The following is a 17,676-nucleotide window of genomic DNA, read 5'->3' on the forward strand; positions in this document are numbered from 1 at the left end:
ATGTAGGGGGCTGAATGGTGGCCCCCCAAAAGATGTGTCTACCTCTTAACTCCCAGAATTTGTGAGTGTGACCTTATTTGGAAAAGCAATCTTTGAGATGTAATTAAGTTCAGAATCTTGAGATGAGATCACCCTGGATTACCCGAGTGGGCCCTGAATCCAAAGACAAGTGTTATGAATTGAACTGGGGTCCCCCAAGGAGTTATGTTGGAATCTTGACCCCTGGTAACTCACAATGTGACCTTATTTGGGAATAGGGTCTTTGCAGAGGATATCAAGTTAAAATGGGGTCTTTAGGGAGCCCTGATCCAACATGACTGATGTCCTTATAAAAAGGGGAAATTTGGACACAGACCAGCAGAGAGAGAAGACAATGTGAAAAAACACAGGGAGAAGACAGCCACGTGACTGGAGCGACGTGTCTGTAAGCCAAGAGATGCCACGGATGGCCAGTGACCAGCAGGGGCTGGAAGAGGCAGGAAGGATCCTCCCTGGAGCCTCCAGAGAGAGCACGGCCCTGCCCACACCTTGACCTTGGACTTCTGGCCTCCAGACTGTGAAAGAGTAGATTTCTGTTGTTTCAAGCCACCAGGTCTGTGGTACTGTGTTAGGGCAGCCCCGGGACACTCACATGGGGCTTTCCCTCCTGACGAAGGTGAGCAGAGGGCCGGGGAAATAGTGCTGGCGGAGCTTGGATGACTCTGCTGCTTCCAGAGCTGTGAATTCTAGAAAGCACTTTTTAAAAAAAAATTTTTATTGGGGTATAATTGATTTACAATGTTGTGTTAGTTTCAGGTGTACAGAAAAGTGAACCTGTTATGCAAATACGTATATCCCCTTTTTTAAGATTCTTTTCCCATATAGGCCAGAGTATTACAGAGTATTGAGCAGAGTTCCCTGTGCTACACGGACACATACACACTATATAAAAAATATATATATAAAATAATTAACTAATAAAAAGTGCTTCTTAACCTTTCCGAGTTTCGCTTTCTGTCTTAAAGTGAGATTAACAATGGGAACCTGTATCAGCGTCCCGGGACTGTCATAACAAGCCGCCGCAAACTGGGAGGCTTAGACAGCAGCAATGTATTTTCTCGCGGTCTGGAGGCAGAAGCCCCAGATCAAGGTGGCGCAGGGCTGGCTCCTCCCAGAGGCATCAAGGGAGAGTCTGTTCCAGGCCTCCCTCCTGGCTCCTGGGGGCTGCAGGCAATCCTTGGCTTGTGGTCACATCATCCCAATCTCAGCCTCCGTTGTCATGTGGCCATCTTCGCCCTGTGGCTCTGTCTCCTTTTCTTATAAGGACACCAGGCGTATTGGATCAGGGCCACCTCAATGACCTCATCTTAACTTGATCACATCTGTTAAAACCTTATTTCCAAAAGAGGCCACATTCGCAGCTGTGGCAGGTTGGGATCTCAATATGTCTGTTTGGAGAGCACAGTTCAGTCCACAACAGGACCCTTCCCAGGGCTGCCGTGGAGGGTGAGGAGTAACGCAGAGCATGCACGCTGCACACGGTGTGTCAGTAGCCATCACGGCCCAGAGCATCTCTCGGTGCTGCTGCCCTCGGACTGGGCTCATGGGACACGGCTCCTTCCCCCAGGTGCTCCAGACTGGGGGTCCCTTCTGGGCTTAGCCAAGGCAGGAATGGAGCAGAGGCGGGCTGGGTGGGACAGTGACCCTTGGGGCTGCCGCCCCAGCACCCCCAGTTTCCCTTCCCTGAAGACTCTTCCTTTTCTCCCTCCCTGACATTTTGCCCAGAAACCCCACGTGGCAGGTGTCCTGAGCCCATTGCCATAGAAGGGAGGCAATCTCCGTGTCCACCCGGGAAGAGATGGTGCGGCTGGGGTTTGAATGCATGTCCATTAACCCGGCTGTTCGGGGCCCCAAGAATCTGGTTCTTTTGGAGACACTGGAGTCGAGGACCCTGAGGTTTAAGTTTGCCTGGGGCACCTGCGGGGGTCACGTCCTCATTCTCCTTAGCAGCAGCCCAGGGCACCGAGTGGCCTCGAGTCGGAGAACTCTGGATGAATATCTTGTCTTGGACCCGCGGCCTCCTCCCTCCCCTCGGAGCTTGGGTGCTCCTGCCTTGACTGATTTGGGAAGGAGGTCTCGGCGGAGGGGCTCTGGTGGAGGGGGTGGGTCACGGGCCCCTGACTCTGTGTGTGTGTTTGTGCACGTGCGCGTTTTCCTGGGAAAGGCGCTTGTTTTCCTTCATCCTCAAGGGGGCCTTTGATGCCCCAGAGAGTTTAAGAACCACAGCCTTAGGAACAATCTTTGAGTTTTATGCCACGTAAAGTCATCGTGGTATGCTGATAAGACTATAAATGCAAAACCCTGCATGCAGGTCCATAGATGATGAGTCATTTCCGATCTTGCTTGGGCCTATTCACTGACCTTATTCCGGATTGCCTTGTGTTTGTGGGAGCAGCTCAGAGGGGCAGGATGGAGACGAGCTGCCAGAGGACAGCTAGGTTGTGGTCCTGGCTGGACCCCACCTTGACCAGCTCACCTTCCCGCTGGGCTTCACCTCGATCATCAGGGACCCCAGTGCCAGGCTGGGGCTCCAGTCCTGCTCTGTCCCTCACCAGCTGGGGCACTGCATTCGTGTCTTGGGGCTGCTGTACCAAAGTGCCACAAACTGGGGTTTTAAAATAACAGAAATTTACTCTCTTCTGGTTCTGGAGCCAGAGTCTGAGATCAAGGTGTCGGCAGGGCCATGCTCCCTCTGAAACTGTAGGAGGGGGTCCTTCCTGCCTCTTCTGTTTTGCCCACTGGTTTGGTGTCCTTGGCCTTCAGATGCATCCCCGATCCTCCATCGGCACAGGGCGTTCTCCCTGTGTGTCTCTGCTTTCATGTCTCTGTCTTCCTATAAGGACACCAGTCATGTGGGATGGCGGCCCATCTGACTCCAGTATGACTGCATCTTAACTAATTCCATCTGCAACGACCCTATTTCCACCTAAGGTAATATCCTGAAGCCCTGAGGGTGAGGACTCAGCACATCTTTTTGGGGGGATGCGATCCTACCTGTAACAGACACCTTGGGCAAGTTACTCAACCTCTCTGGGCCCCCATTTGCTCCTGTAAAATGGAAATATAGTGGCAGCACCTGCATCAGGGCTGTTTTGAGGATGAAAAGAGTAGATCGATGCACATCTTAGGTAGTGAGTGCTATGTAGGGGTTCACTGTTACCAGACATGCCACACCTGGAGTCCCGGGACCCTCAGCATCAAGGACAGTGAGGTGGAGGCTGTGCTAGGTGCAATTCTCGCTTGTGAAAAGTTCAGAGACCATGTGGATGCAGGAGGGTAACCCGCTCTCAGGCGGATCAGGGGCCTTGCTTATCCATCCACACCGTTGGTGAGAAAAGCGTGGAGAAATGTGCTGATATTCTCAATATGTACATTTTTTTTTTTGGTGGCTTATCTTTCAACACCTGGAGTCAGTGGAGGAGAATAAAAGATGCAAATTTCCTGAGAGCTTAAAGGGTTGGGAATTCCGCCTCAGAGCCTCCTGTACTGTGTTCCAAATTTAGCGATCCTACAAACTACCCGGATGGGTTGTGGGCAGATGTCCTCCAAGGAGAGCCGGGGCCAGCTGCCATCCTTGTCTGCGTAGCATCTGACAGTCCTAAAGATGAATTGGGTCTAAGATGGCTCCGACTTCACCCACACATAGGACTCATCAAGGTGCCTTTGAGAAGAATGCCCAAGGATTTGTTTATTTTGCAGATAACAAAGGACACAGACTACTGTTTTTTGTCAGGATACTCCAATGTGTTAGCAAAAGATATTAAAGTTCCCTTTTTATCTCCATGATGCCTAGAAAAGAGGCTTAGCTTTATTTTCATAATTCATTGTTGTTATTGCTCCAGAAGAAACCATGCAGGTGCCCGACCTGTGATTTGAGACTCCCATCCGAGTCAGGCCCTCGAGAATGAGCCTGCTGGGCATTTGTATCGTTCACCACATTCTGCTTCTCTTCTATTTACTCCCGTGTGGGGAGGTTTCACTTGCTGGCCTCTGTAGTTTAGGGGTGGCCATGTGACTTGCTCTGGCCAAGGAAATGTGAGTGGAAGTGATGTTTGGGGAGAAGCATTTAATTGCTGGCTCCTAAAGCTCCAGCCCCCGCTGCCCACCTTGGCAATCTGCAAAGCATCTCCGGACGGGGATATTGCTGCGCCAACCTGGGAGGATGGCGGCCCTGGAGAGGTGCCGGTGACTTTGCAGGAATGAGAAGCGAATGTGTGTTACATCAGTGACATTTTGGGTGGTGGTTATTGCAAATATCCTAGCTTATCTGGATGAATGCACTGGTTTTATATATTTTCCAGAAAAGGCATATAAGCGAAGAGGCACAGAAGAATTTAGGAAATATGAAGTCTAGTTCTGATTTCAGGAGGTGAGGGTAGCCACCAACCTTCTGTAGTGGGCTGAATAATGACCCCGCCGCCCCAAAGATGTCCCTGTCCTAACCTCTGGAACCTGTGGATATACGACCATGGTAAAAGGGACTTTGCAGATGGGATTAAGTTAAGGATCTTGGGATGAGGGGATTATTCTGGATTATCGGGGTGGTCCAATACCATCACATGGGTGCCTGTAGGAGGGAAGCAAGAGGGTCAGAGTCAGAGGAGATGTGACAGCAGAAGCAGACTTTGGACGGATACATTTTGAAGATGGAGGCATGGCCACAAGCCAAGGAGTGCAGGCAGCCTCTAGAATCTAGAAAAGGCAATGGAAGAGATCCTCTCCTGAGATCTCCAGAAGGAACGCAGCCCTGCAGACACTTTGGTTTCATCCCTGTAAGACCCATTTCAGACTTCCGACTTCCAGAATCGTCAGATAATTCATGTGTGCTGTGTTAAGCCACTCAGGTGGCGGTAATTTGCTTCAGCAGTGATAAGAAATGAATATGCCCTGCCTGTGCTCGTTCTCAAGACTTGGAAAGTGAGGTGAACCCGAAGAGGTCAGAGTCAACGCATTCCAATGTGCAGATGTATATTCTGGGAAGTGGGGGAGAGTGAAACCACGGCTGAGGCCTCTCGAAAATGAAAGTTCAGCTAATTGAACACTTTCACATATTAGCACGTTCAGTCTGCTGATGAACGAAGCCGAGCGGCCGCAAAATCATGCCGAGATTATTTCCCTGAGGTTATGGGCCCTGGGGGGGGGGCTGAAATATAATATATATGTATAAATATTAGGGGAGACTACATTTAGTGACTAATTTGGGAATTAATCTGGTGGCACATAATCACCAGGGTATCCAGTGTCAAAGACTGCTTTAGAATTAGACATCATTTGAATGCTTTTCTCCCGTAATGAACACTGGTGAGAGGTCACCAGGAGCAGAGACCTCAGTTCTAATAATGACCGCCAAGAGTGCCGGGTCAGAAAACACTCCAGAGGGTGTTTTTAATTTCAACTCTGCCATCCATCCATCCACAGAGCCCCCTCCTCCGACTGTCCTTGCCATGACATTCTGTGTCTTCAGCCCCCTACACACGGAGACATAAAGGACAACCCTGAGAACTGAGGGCAGAAACACCTTGAGGTTGGGAGTTAGGCATGAAGGCGAGCAGGCCCCTGGAGGATGCAGCCAGGGTGGGGGAATCACGGTGTCACCATCAGGGCTGCTGCACAGCTCGAGGCTCTGTGGGGCCTGCAGGATTATCGACGCTGCCGGGTAGCCGCTGCTCTGAATTTTGGCATCTTTGTCCCTATTTGTGTAATTGCAAGTTGCAAGTGTAGCAATAAAGTGTGTTCACAGATAGACCCTCTGGGATTACTCGGGGATATTAAACTGGACTCATGGGGAGGTGATGAGGTGCCCCAGGTGGGTAAGCAGAGGGGAGTGGTGGCCGATGGACGTCGGGGCCACTGGAAGGCTGGTGAGGATACCATGTAGGAAGCAGGAGGGCTCGGCCAGTAAATCTGGCACTTGCTTCAGAAAGCGGGGGCTTCAGGGTCCAGCCCAGCCTTCCTCACTGCAGGTGAGACCCCCTGAGCGTTCATGCTGATCAAACACAGTGCTTTGCTGACGACCCAGATGACAGGTGCACGGTGCTGGCCCCGCTGGTCTCTGCTGGCCAAGTTGCCCCCAGGGATCCTGCTGGGAGATGGGTCTGCAGCAGTGCTAACAGACGCAAGATGTAACTCCATACAGAATTTTAGGTCCTTCCATTGAATTCCCGTGAAACGGAGACACTTGTTACTGACAACGGACAAATAAGGAAGACACGCAGCGTCTCAGCCCCTGACCAGAGTTGGTCTGAGGCATCGATCACCAGACCGGGCCCTCATTCCCTGCCATTTTAAGAAAACTTTCAAGGGCTTATTCAGTCCAGTTACTTATTATTTGTTTTTAATTTTTTAAAAAATTAAAGTACAGTTGATTTACAATGTTTAAGTCGTACAGCAAAGTGATTCAGTCATACTGCGTTGGCCAAGACATTCGTGCAGTGTCCTCCATGAGAAGGCTCTAGTAGCGCTTGGTTGTCTTTAACCTCATTCAAAACAATTTTGTTAGATTGCATTGTGACAGCTGTCATATCAGCGTGCATTTAAAAAAAACTTATCAAAGTTGGTGAATTTTTGTGTAGCCATTTTAATATTGAAGAGGGAAGAAAAAAGCAACATTTTCGGCATACTATGCGTTATTATTTCAAGAAAGGTAAAAATAAAACTGAAGCACAAAAAAAGATTTGTGCAGTGTATGGAGAAGGCGCTGTGACTGACCGAATGTGTCAAAAGTGGTTTGCGAGGTTTCGTGCTGGAGATTTCTCGCTAGACGATGCTACACTGTCGGGTAGACCAGTTGAAGTTGATAATGATCAAATCGAGACTTTAACTGAGAACAATCAATGTTATACCACACGGGAGATAGCAGACATACTCAAAATATCCAAATCAGTGTTGAAAATCATTTGCTTCAGTTTGGTTATGTTAATCGCTTTAATGTTTGGGTTCCACATAAGTTAAGCTAAAAAAACCTTCTTGACCGTATTTCCACATGCGATTCTCTACTTAAATGTACTGAAAACGTTCCATTTTTGAAACAAATTGTGATGGGCAATGAAAAGTGGATACTGTACAATAATGTGGAATGGAAGAGATCGTGGGGCAAGCAAAATGAACAACCACTGCCCACACCAAAGGCAGGTCTTCATCCAAAGAAGGTGATGTGTATATGGTGGGACTGGAAGGGAGTCCTCTATTATGAGTTCCTTCTGGAAAACCAAATGATTAATTCCAACAAATACTGCTCCCAATTAGACCAACTGAAAGCAGCACTCAATGAATAGCTTCCGGAATTAGTCAACAGAAAATGCATAATCTTCCATCAGAATAATGCAACACTGCATGTTTCTTTGATGACAAGGCAAAAACTTACATCTTGGCTGGGAAGTTCTGATTTATCTGCCATATTCACCAGACACAGCACCTTCAGATTTCCATTTATTTAGGTCTTTACAAAATTCTCTTAATGGAAAAAATTTCAATTCCCTGGAAGACTGTAAAATGCACCTGGAACTGTTCTTTGCTCAAAAAGATAAAAAGTTTTGGGAAGATGGAATTATGAAGTTGCCTGGAAAATGGCAGAAGGTAGTGGAACAAAACAGTGAATACGTTGTTCAATAAAGATCTTGGTGAAAATGAAAATTGTGTCTTTTATTTTTACTTAAAAACCAAAGGAACTTTTTGGTCAACCTTATATATATTCTTTTTCAGATTCTTCTCTATTATAGGTTATTATAAGATATTCAATATAGTTCCTTGTGCTATATAGTAGGGCCTTGTTGTTTATCTATTTTGTGTATAGTAGCTTGTATGTGTTAATCCCAAATTCCTAATTTATCCCTCCCCCCACTGCCTTGGTAACCGTAAGTTTGTTTGCTATGTCTGTGAGTCTGTTTCTGTTTTGTAAATAAATTCATTTGTATCATTTTTTTAGATTCCACATATAAGCAATATCATATGATATTTGTCTTTCTCTGTTTGACTTACTTCACTTAGTATGATAATCTCTGGGTCCATCCATGTTGCTGCAAATGGCATGATTTCATTCTTTTTTTATGGCTGAGTAATATTCCATTGTATATATGTACCACATCTTCTTTATCCATTCATCTGTCAATGGACATTTAGATTGTTTCCATGTCTTAGCTATTGTGACTATGCTGCTATGAACATAGGGGTGCATGCATCTTTTTGAATTAGAGTTTTCTCTGGATATATGCCCAGGAGTGGGATTGCTGGATCATCTGGTAGCTCTACTTTTAGTTTTTTAAGGAACCTCCATAGTGTTCTCCATAGTAGCTGCACCAATTTACATTCCCACCAACAGCATAGGAGGGCATGTGAACCATTCTTTTTTTAAAAAAAATTATTGAAGTATAGTTGATTTGCAATGTTGTGTTAATTTCTGCTGTACAGCAGAGTGACTCAGTTATACATATATATATATTCTTTTTTGGTGAACCTCTCTTAAGCGTGCAGTTCAGTGGCAGTAATTACCTTCACCTTGTTGTGCAACCGTCCCCCCCAGCCATCCCAGGAACCCATTTCTCCTGCAAAACTGAAACTCTGTCCCCCACTCTAAAATATTTAAAACACACATATGAGTGTAGAGAGCAGATTTTAACATCCAGCTGCAGGATTTAGCAGGCTGGACCTATGCTCACCAACTGATTATTGTGCTTTCTAATTTTGCATACATTAAATATAAAGGATTTTGGGGTGTCTTAATGTTTAACAAAATGATATCATTTATCAACCTAAAACTTAAATTTTAAACTCAACATTAGGTTTTTAAAGGTTTGATCCATGTTGATACATCTCAGGTTTTGTTCATTTATATGAGCTACAACAAAACACATCGTTTTATAAAAATTTCACAATTTATTTATAATTTTTGCTAATCTGGGCAGTGAGAGAAATTTCAATTTTGCATTAAGATGTTTTCCTGATTATCAGTGAGGTTGAGTGTGTACCTCAACTGAGATGCTCATATGTTCTTCTTTACTTGTCAATATTATTGGAATTAAGGGATTTTGGGATGTTGAAACATTGTTACCTTCCAGAGACATCCTTTTTTGCCATGAAATACAATCTTTTTACAACGATACACCACTACACTCTATTAGCTAATGTATTTAAAAATATTTTACATGTATCTTTATAGTTAAAATTGATGTATTGTTTTATCATTTTTGGAAGTTTTGTCACCAATATTACACTACTTTTATACAGTGAATTGGGTAGTTTTTCCTTCTCTTACAGTCTCTGAAAATTTTTATTATTATTTTTCAAATCTCAGCATAATTCATTCTTTGGTTTATTAAAAATTGCCTACAAACCATCTCTTCTTTGTGCCTTTCGAGGGAGGACGAGAGGTTTCTGATAATTGGTTTGTTTCTTTAATGGAGACGAACTTACCCAGATTTTTATCACTCTTTAGTCAGTTTTCTTAATTTTTCTATTGAAATTATCTAGTTTTTCAAATTTATTGGAAAATCAATGAAACTTTTGGAAGACAATAAGAGAAACTATTTTTATGACTTCAGGGTAGGGAAGAATTTCTTAAACAAGGTATAAAAATTAAAAGTAGTTATAAAGGAGAATACAGATAAATATGGCTACATTAAAATTCAGAATGCCTGTTCAACAGAGATGCCATAATGTGAAAATCAAGACACAGGAAGTGTCTGTGCCTGGAGGAAAGTACTTGTAATGTGAAAAGCGACAAAGAAATCCCACTCCTGAGCACATATCTGGAGAAAACGCTAATTCAAAATGATACAAGCATTCCAATATTCATAGCAGCAATATTTATAGTAGCCAAGACATGGAAGCAACCCAAATGTCCATCAACAGATGAATGGATAAAGAAGATGTGGTATATACACACAATGGAATACTATTCAACCATAAAAAAGAATGAAATAATGTCACTTGTAGCAATATGGATGGACCCAGAGATTATCATACGAAGTGAGGTAAGCCAGACAGGGAAAGTCAAATATCATATGATATCGCTTATATGTGGAATCTAAAAAACATGATACAAATGAACTTATCTACAAAACAGAAGCAGACTCACAGACATGGAAAACAAACTTATGGTTACCAAAGGGGAAAGGGAGGGGGAGGGATAAATTAGGAGTTTGCGATTAGCAGATACAAAGTACTGTACATAAAATAGACAAACAGCAAGGTCCTACTGTATAGCACAGGGAACTCTACCTAGGATCTTGTATAAACTATAATGGGAAAAAAAAAAGAATGTATGAAGAGCTCCTGAAGACCTGAGCTGGAATTTTCTAGAAGAGGAATACACAGTCCACACATCTGAACAGGCACCCCGTCTCACTGGGGGTTAGGAAAATGCAGATTCAGACGTGGGAGCGGTGCCTTCCTCCTTGGCAAAGCTTTTGCTTTGGACCACAGCATAGATTGGTGTAGAGCAAAAGACACTTGGATAAATGGCTCATAAGAGAGTTATTGCTACAAAAGCTTTGGAAACCCACCTGGCACCTTCTGGTGAGTGAGAAGACAAGCTGCTCATATCCTGCGGCCCATATCTCCCTGGAAATAGGCCAGGAGACAGGAGAAGTGTCTCGTCCACACCAGGGAGTAGCACTGTCCACCCTCAACGGTCCGCCAGTGGGAGAGGGCGTGGGTCAGTTGTGGCACCTGCACATGGAGAAAAGTTGATGCAAGAATGAAAACCGTCACATCCACGGTGGGGGTCCACTGCATCCACCACCCTCTCACGCTTCCCTGTGAGTGTCAGCCACTGTGACTGGGCAGGAGAAGTAAGAGTTGCAGAAGAAGTAAAGGGAGTAGAATGATCTCAATTATCAGACACGGTGACAGTCTCTGCAGAACACTGTAGAAAACTGTGATAGAGGTCAGTCAGAACCGTGGAAGAATTCAGGTAGTGTACTCTTAGTGTCCTTGGGCTGCAGTAATGAGTACCACAGTCTGGGTCACTTAAACAAGAAAAATTTAACCTCACGTAGTTCTGGAAGCTGGAAGTCCAAGATCAAGGTGTCAGCAGAGCTGGTGCCTTCTGAGGCCACGAGGGAAAGTCTGTTCCACAATCTTCCTTAGATTCTGGTGGTTTGCTTCAATATTTGGCAAAGATTCCATGACTTCTAAATAGACATCACCCTGACATCTGACTTCATGTCCACATGGCGCCCCCTGTGCATGGGTTTGTGTCCAAGTTTCCCCTTTTTATAAGGATCACAGTCATTTTGAATGGGCCACCTTTCTCCAGCGTGAGCTCATCTTAACTGCAAAGACCTTATTTCCTGAAAGGGTCATATTTTAAAGTCCTGGGAGTTAGAACTTCCACATACAAATTTGGGATGGACACAATTCAACCCATGACAGGAAGGCAGCAGGACATAAAATTCACAAGCAAAAATCAACAGAGACGATCACCAGCCCTAAAACCACCATCACAAAAAGAACCAACTGAACCCAGGTATATTTCAACTGAGTAATATAACCAGGTTGGAGGGAAAGAGACTAAAACCAAAAACTACCTACAGGACTTTGACGATATACCTTCAGGGCAGGGGAAGAACAGCAGACCAACCTAGACCTCGTTTCGGGAGGTTTGGGTTTAGGTGGGAAGGGTGTAGCGATGTTGGAACTATTTTATGTGGACCATAGGACTGAGCGGGTGATAATATATATGGAGGGTCTGGGAGGCAGGGTTCTCTCTGCAAATGAAGGAAAAAAGAAGCAGAGAGTGAGGAAGGCGGGGAAACCCTGAAGAGGTGGACTGGAATTGGAGCTTTCTGTATGAACTCATGGGATACATACGAAAAAAATGATGGGCTATGTTGAAAGGGCATGGGGGTTCCCATTTGCCAAATCTGAGATAATAAGATCATCAAAGGCAATCAGAACAGCAGTGGACTATAAGTCCATGCTGATAATAAACAGACAAACAAATAGTTCAGGAAATACGGAGGTCGAGGAGGAAGGAGGAGGGGACTTCCTCATGCTAGAAAGCTGGCTGATAAATATGGAGGGTGTTGGAGAACACAGCCACGATTTCACATCAATCGTGGTCGAGATTGGCTTGGGGGAGAGTCATCAATGGATGCTAAATAGGGATGGAGGTGTTGGTGAGGGTCAGGGTATGTGTGTGGTCTCAAAGTGCTCCACGGACTGGGGAAACGGTCTCCATGCAGTCGAGAAGGCAGACAACACCTGGGAGGTAATCTAAGCTGGCATCACCTGGAGGGAGGCAGGTAGACACCACACACCTCCGGAAGTGAAGTTGGAGAGGGTCACAGCATCATGTGGGTGAGATCCTGGCCAGCCTGAATAACCTGAATCTGAGCACGGGGAAACACCAGACAAATCCAATGTGGTCCGTCCATTGGGATCTCTGGCTCGTCTTCTTAAACAGTGTAAGTGTCATGAAAAACCAAGTAAGACCCAGCGGCTGTTCCAGAGACGGAGACTAAGGAGGCATGAGCGTGTGACCCGGACCATATACTGGGAAGGGGACAGGAAGTGCTATAAAGCACATCACTGGTAAAACCAGCAGAACTGGAATAGAGACTGTAGGTTTGATAAAAGTGTTGTACCCACATTAAATTCTCTGGACTGTGGTTATGTAAGAGAATATCCTTTTCCATAGGAAATGCACCTCGAAGTATTAAAGGGCAAAGGGGCGTGATGTGTGCAACTTACTTTCAAATAATTCAGGAAAAATGAATATATATACATATGAAGGATGAGAAAAAGTGATGGTGGCAACATGTTAAAAATTGGGGCAACTGGGTAAATTGCCTATGGGAGTTATCTGTACTGCTCTTGCGACTATTCTGTGAGTTTGCAACTATTTCAAAATAAAAATTTTAGAAGATCATCATGTTCACCAAAAAAGGGGCAAATTACAGAGTATGATGAGTCCATTACATAAGGGACTTCCCTGGTGGTGAAGTGGTTAAGAATCCGCCTGCCAATGCAGGGTACACGGGTTCGAACCCTGGTCCAGGAAGATCCCACATGCTGCAGGGCAACTAAGGCCGAGCGCCACAGCTACCGAGTCTGCGTGCCACAACTATTGAAGCCCAAGCACCCTAGAGCCCATGCACCGCAACAAAGAGTAGCCCCTGCTCGCCACAACTAGAGAAAGCCTGTGCACGGCAACAAAGAACCAATGCAGCCAAAAATAAATGAAAAAATGAAAAAAAAAGAGTCCGTTACATAAGATTCAAAAACCTGCAAAGCTAAAATTGCTTAGGGATTCATACATATGTATTAGAGTATAAAGAAAAGATAGCCCAGGAGGCACACGGAATTCAGGGAGGTGTGGGCTTCGGGGGATACAGAGGTGACAGAAGAGGGCAGGGCCACATGGTTATAACACCGTTATAGGTGATGCTCCTTCAGGTGGGTGGTGCGTAGACAGTGCTTATTGTATTACTATTCTTTAAGCTCTGTAGATACATCATATGTACTCCTTTGGATGTATGATATTTCATAATACATTTTTAAAAACCAAGAATGAAAGTAGAGCTATTATTACCCACTCTCCCATTTTTTGTTTAACAGATGAGGGAAACAAAGCTCAGTGACGTTTAGAGATTTGGCAGGGCTGGGATTTGAACCCAAGCCCGTGCTGTCTCCTCTACCTGAAGGAAGAGCACTAGTTAAGACAGAGGAAAGGAAGGGAATGAAACCCACTGGGCTGTTTGGAAAGGTATGGCACTCTTTCTCTTCTACCACGTCTTCCCTGGGGGGATGGCAGTGCCTGTGGCCAGGCTGCTTTGACGGATTGGGGGAGAGTGGCACCTAATCTTGTGTTCTCTGGCAACTTTCCCAAACCAACAAAAGGGATTTTAGAATCGAGTTCCCTCCAAATTAATTTAAATTAAAAAGTAGCCACTGTCGAGAAGGGTGAAGTTGGAAGATCCGGCCAACGCTGCCGGCTGTTGATAATGTCTGCGCTGGACTTTGCCAACTGATTCATCCAATGATGCTGGAACGAGCCCTAAGGAAGCACCATGTTCACCTGGAAAGAGGGAATCATTGTGGTTCCCCTGTTGGGACTTTCAGTCAAATGGCCAGATGGACCCGCAGTTGTCATTATTTGCCCTGCGTCCTCTTGTCCTCTCACCAACGTAGGTCAGCTGACAGTCACCAATGTCTTCCCACTTTTCCGGACCTGCATTGAGTCCCCACGTTTCTGCAGTCTTTCTCCTGTTGACAGTCAAATTTTGATCTGATAATTAGTTTCTAATTGGTATTTGCTTTCCAAATACCAATTTGGTGTGGTGGGCAACTGTCAAACAATTTGATTCAAATTCCCTGCAAGTCAGCTCTGCCTGATGTGTTTACCTCTGTTCCCTTCTTCCCCAGCAAAAACATATATGCATTTAAAAATAAACACAGGTGTTGAAGGAGATGTTTTGAGATGTTCTCTTGTACCTGACAGCTGTGCTTTCCATGGAAATTGTAGCAATTGTTTTCACTGTAATGGCACAGGTTTTCCTTGAAGCTTCCAAAATATTAGCACTTGAGTGTATTATTATAGAAACTTAGCACGGAGGGAATGTATTGTGGATTTATGGAATTGTAATAGTATTACAAGGGCTTATGGAATTGTGTAATAGTATTCTTGAAAGTCTCCTGGAATCAACACAGATGATCTTTCTCATCAAAATGTTATCCTTATCGGGTTGAGCAACTTGGTGAAAAATGCTCATCTCTAAGATACTCAGACATCTTCACACCAGCCTCCTACACCAGGGAGTGAATTAAACCCTTCTGTCCAGTCCTGGTGTCATGGACCAGACTGTGTACCGGGTGGGTCAGACACACAATAGGTTTCAGCTACTTCAGAAGTTTTGTTTGTTTTGTTTGAGAACAGCCACAGGAAAGGAAGATGCTGTTTTCCCATTCAGCTGCATTCACTGGCAGGAAGAGAGAAAAAATAAGTCAGCAGCTGGGGAGGGAGGTCTGAGAGTAACAGCAGAGTTCAGACAGGCCCAGCCCCTGTCACAGTGTCCCCTTGGGCCTGTCTCCTGGAGACTAAAAGCGTTTCTCTGGCTGTATTTTCAAAACGCGGGGGCCTTGGAGAAGTGCCTTTGGCTCTTGAGCGGAAAGATAAAATAGAAATCTAATAACAGTGCACAAGCCTGGACCCCTCATGTGGAACCAGCAGCCAGGAGCTGCCACCAGGGTCCATGGCTTCCAGATAAATGGGTTTAAAAAAAATTGTTCTGTTTTGTTTTATGCATACAATTCAAGTGCAAGTCATCTGAAGGGCATGCAGAGCAGGCCCTGTCTTCCCTCTGGGTCCCAGGAGCCCTGCAGTTCTCTTCCCAGGTTTTTGGGTGTGAACTTCAGGAAGTCGGGGTGGCCAGGCGTGCGGCCATGCCGACTCGGAATCTCTCTCGTTCCCACAGCTCATACGCACCACGCCTTCTGTCCCACTTTGCTCTTCACTCAACGTGGCCTTGGAGATCTTTCTGTAGCGAAACATACATATTATTATTAATTATTATTGCATCATTAGTTTAATGGCGGCCAAGCAGTCCTTCATGTGGATGTACCACAATCCACCAACCGATCCTCTGCTGATGGACACTTAGGTTGTTTCCTGAATCTTTTGCCATTTCAAACAATATTGCAATGAAGAGCCTTGGACACACAACATTTTCCACCCTCGAGTGAGTAAAATCCAAAGCATAAACACCTGGAAGTCATCTCTGGTTGAAATGGTGTGTGCACCCCCCATGGCCCAGGGGAAGAGGGACACGCCTTGCCCGGCACACCTGGTGGGGGTGGGCAGGGCTGTGTCTCCATCCTGTGCTCTCACATGTTTGATCATTATTCATCTGATCACTGAAAAGGTACCTCTCTGGAGTTTTATTTTTGCGTTTCTCTAATTAGAAGTGAGGTTGAAACTCTTCACTATGTTTACAAACCACTTAATGATCACAGCAGCACCATTTACAACAGCCAAGGCATGGAAGCAACCTAAGTGTCCATCAACAGACGAAGGGATAAAGACGATGCAGTGCATGTATGCAGTGGAATAGTACTCAGCCATGAAAAATAAAACAATGCCATTGGCAGCAACATGGATGGACCTAGAGGTTATCATACTAAATGAAGTAAGTTAGAAAGAGAAAGAAAAATATATCACTTACATGTGGAACTTAAAAAAATGATATAAATGAACTTATTTAGAAAACAGAAGTAGACTCACAGGCATAGAAAACAAACTTATGGTTACCAAAGGGGATAGCGGATGGAAGGGATGGAGAGATAAATTAGGAGTTTGGGATCAACATATACACACTAGTATATGTAAAATAGATAAACAACAAGGACCTACTATATAGCACAGGGAACTATACTCAATATCTTGTAATAACCTATAATGGAAAAGAATCTGAAAAAGAATATATGTATATGTATAGCTGAATTGCTTTGCTGTACATCTGAAACTAACATAACATTATAAATTAACTACACTTCAATTTAAAAAATGGTTAAAAAATAATTTTTGTGTATATGAAACATTTGGATGTCCACGGTACTCTAAGTTTTTTGAAATCAGTCAATCACATCAATCAATGTGTCTGAATTCCTCTATCACAGAGCCTGCTACATAGCAGAAACTCAATAAATATCTGTTAAATGTGTGACAGAGACTATGTAGCAATTGAATGAGACTGGAGGTTAAATATACACAGGAAAAAAATAAAAAGAAGAAAGAACCACTTGTGCTGCCTTGTCCATGAACGGTCATTTCCTCTTCTTGCCCATTTCTCTGGGCAGTTGGTTGCTCTGTTACAGACTTTTAGGTGCTCTTCATACATTAAAGACATTAGCTTTACTCTGTAATATGAAGTATGTCTTTTTCCTTCCTTCTTTCCTTCCTTCCTCTCTCTCCCTCCTTCCTTTATTTCTTTTGTAATAGTCATATTTGCTGCTGACATTTGTCTTTTTTGATTGTGATTTTGGTGCTTCTTTTGCCTGCAGAAAATTTTTATTTTTATATAACCAAATATGAGTGTTTTCTTTTGTAGCTTTGGGTTTTATAATATACCTGGTAAAATCCTTCCTGCCAGAAGATTATACAAACAGTTATTATTTCCTGTTTTGATTTTTTATATTTACATTTTTGATTCATCTGAAATTACTTTAGTGAAATATATGAGGTAGAGATAGAGTTTTTTTTCTCCAAACAGCTGTCCACTTGTCTCCAGCCCCCATTTTCTCTAGCACTCGAGTTGGGACCAGTGACTGAGTGGTCAGTGGTCTGTGGGCAGAGCCTGGCACTTGAGAACTTTCTGCCCACTTCCTCACCCCTCTCTTTGCTCAGGCAACCCCGCAGACCACGTGTCCCAGATAGCATAGCTACAAGACATAGTAGGGCTGCCTGACCCACATGGAACACGGGATGGGGTGAGGGAGCTGGAACTCCTATGCAGTGGAGACAGATCACCTTTTCCAGAGTACCTGCCTAATCCCCATCCCAGCAGAAATGAATCGGAGTTGTAGGTGCTCCACCCAGTCAGTATGTTCTGTTCTATTTCATTTTATTTTATGTTAGTCATTCTGGTAGACAAGTAGTAGTATCTCAGTGCAGTTTTAATTTGGAAATCAATTTGAGCACCT

The sequence above is a fragment of the Stenella coeruleoalba genome (assembly GCF_951394435.1).
Source record: "Stenella coeruleoalba genome assembly, chromosome: 1".
Classification (NCBI taxonomy): domain Eukaryota; kingdom Metazoa; phylum Chordata; class Mammalia; order Artiodactyla; family Delphinidae; genus Stenella; species Stenella coeruleoalba.